The sequence below is a fragment of the Papio anubis genome, chromosome 11, assembly GCF_008728515.1.
Source record: "Papio anubis isolate 15944 chromosome 11, Panubis1.0, whole genome shotgun sequence".
Lineage (NCBI taxonomy): Eukaryota > Metazoa > Chordata > Mammalia > Primates > Cercopithecidae > Papio > Papio anubis.
The window spans coordinates 89,004,890-89,008,091 of record NC_044986.1 but is presented as its reverse complement, the minus strand read 5'-3'; positions in this window follow the sequence as shown (position 1 = coordinate 89,008,091).

Sequence of the window (3,202 nt, the reverse complement as noted above, 5' to 3'; positions counted from 1 at the left end):
GGATATCCAGGAATTGAACTCAACTCTGCACCAAGCGGACCTAATAGACATCTACAGAATTCTCCACCCCAAATCAACAGAAAATACATTCTTCTCAGCACCACATCACACTTTTTCCAAACTGATCACATACTTGGAAGTAAAGCACTCCTCAACAAATGAAAAAGAACAGAAATTATAACAAACTGTCTCTCAGACCACAGTGCAATCAAACTAGAACTCAGGATTAGGAAACTCACTCAAAACCACTCAGCTACATGGAAACTGAACAACCTGTTCCTGAATGACTACTGGATACATAATGAAATGAAAGCAGAAATAAAGATGTTCTTTGAAATCAATGAGAACAAAGATACAACATAGCAGAATCTCTGGGACACATTTATAGTGTGTAGAGGGGAATTTATAGCACTAAAGGCCCACAAGAGAAAGCAGAAAAGATCTAAAATTGACATCCTAACATCACAATTAAAAGAACTAGAGAAGCAAGAGCAAACACATTCAAAAGCTAGCAGAAGGCAAGAAATAACTAAGATCTGAACAGAACTGAAGGAGCTAGAGACACAAAATCCCTTCAAAAAATCAATGAATCCAGGAGTTGATTTTTTGAAAAGATCAACAAAATTGATAGACTGCTAGCAAGACTAATACAGAAGAAAAGAGAGAAGAATCAAATAGACACAGTAAAAAATGATAAAGGGGATATTACCACTGACCCCACAGAAATACACACTACCATCAGAGACTACTATAAACACCTGTATGCAAATAAAGTAGAAAACTAGAAGAAATGGATAAATTCCAGGACACATACACTCTCCCAAGACTAAATCAGGGAGAAGTTGAATCACTGAATAGACCAATAGCAGGCTCTGAAATTGAGGCAATCATTAATAGCCTACCAACCAAAAAAAGTCCAGGACCAGATGGATTCACAGCTGAATTCTACCAGAGGTACAAGGAGGAGCTGGTACCATTCCTTCTGAAACTATTCCAATCAGTAGAAAAAGAGGGAATCCTCCCTAACTCATTTTATGAGGCCAACATCATCCTGATACCAAAGCCTGGCAGAGACACAACAAAAAAAGAGAATTTTAGACCAATATCCCTGATGAACATCGATGCAAAAATCCTCAATAAAATACTGGCAAACCGAATCCAGCAGCACATCAAAAAGCTTATCCACCATGGTCAAGTGAGCTTCATCCCTGGGATGCAAGGCTGGTTCAATACATGCAAATCAATAAATGTAATCCAGCATATAAACAGAACCACAGAAAAAAACCACATGATTATCTCAACAGATGCAGAAAAGGCCTTTGACAAAATTCAACAGCCCTTCATGCTAAAAACTCTCAATAAATTCGGTATTGATGGAACATATCTCAAAATAATAAGAGCTATTTATGACCAACCCACAGCCAATATCATACTGAATGGGCAAAAACTGGAAGCATTCCCCTAGAAAACTGGCACAAGACAGGGATGCCCTCTCCCACCACTCCTATTCAACACAGTGTTGGAAGTTCTGGCCACGGTAATCAGGTAAGAGAAAGAAATAAAGGGTATTCATTTAGGAAAAGAGGAAGTCAAATTGTCCCTGTTTGCAGATGACATGGTTGTCTATTTAGAAAACCCCATCATCAGCTGGGCAAGGTGGCTCACGCCTGTAATCCCAGCACTTTGGGAGGCCGAGGCGGGCAGATCACAAGGTCAGGAGATTGAGACCACGGTGAAACCCCGTCTCTACTAAAAATACAAAAAATTAGCCAGGTGCGGTGGCAGGCGCCTGTAGTCCCAGCTACACAGGAGGCTGAGGCAGGAGAATGGCGTGAACCTGGGAGGCGAAGCTTGCAGTGAGCCTGGGCGACAGAGCGAGACTCCATCTCAAAAAAAGAAAAGAAAAGAAAAGAAAAGAAAAGAAAAGAAAAGAAAAGAAAAGAAAATCCCATCGTCTCAGCTCAAAATCTCCTTAGCTGATAAGCCAATTCAGCAAAGTCTCAGGATACAAAATCAATGTGCAAAAATCACAAGCATTCCTATACACCAATAACAGACAAACAGAGAGCCAAATCATGAGTGAACTCCCATTCACAATAGCTTCAAAGAGAATAAAATACCTAGGAATCCAACTTACAAGGGATGTGAGGGACCTCTTCAAGGAGAACTACAAATCACTGCTCAATGAACTAAAAGAAGATGCAAACAAATGGAAGAACATTTCATGATCATGCATAGGAAGAATCAACATCGTGAAAATGGCCATACTGCCAAAGGTAATTTATAGATTCAATGCCATCCCCATTAAGCTACCAATGACTTTCTTCACAGAATTGGAAAAAGCTACTTTAAAGTTCATATGGAACCAAAAAAGAGCCCGCATTGCCAAGACAATCCTAAGTCAAAAGAACAAAGCTGGAGGCATCACGCTACCTGACTTCAAACTATACTACAAGGCTACAGTAACCAAGACAGCATGGTACTGGTACCAAAACAGACATATAGACCAATGGAACAGAACAGAGCCCTCAGAAATAATACCACACATCTACAACCATCTGATCTTTGACAAACCTGAGAGAAACAAGAAATGGGGAAAGGATTCACTGTTTAATAAATGGTGCTTGGAAAACTGGCTAGCCACAAGTAGAAAGCTGAAACCGAATCCCTTCCTTACGACTTACACAAAAATTAATTCAAGATGGATTAAAGACTTAAATGTTCTACCTAAAACCATAAAAACCCTAGAAGAAAACCTAGGCAATACCATTCAGGACATAGGCATGTGCAAGGACTTCATGTCTAAAACACCAAAAGCAATGGCAACAAAAGTCAAAATTGACAAATGGGATCTAATTAAACTAAGGAGTTTCTGCACAGCAAAATAAATTACTGTCAGAGTGAAAAGGCAACCTACAGAATGGGAGAAAATTTTTGCAATCTACTCATCTGACAGAGGGCTAGTATCCAGAACCTACAAAGAACCCAAACAAATTTACAAGAAAAAAACAAACAACCCCATCAAAAAGTCGGCAAAAGATATGAACAGACACTTCTCAAAAGAAGACATTTATGCAGCCAACAGACACATGAAAAAATGCTCATCATCACTGGCCATCAGAGAAATGCAAATCAAGATATCATCTCACACCAGTTAGAATGGCAATCATTAAAAAGTCAGGAAACAACAGGTGCTGGAGAC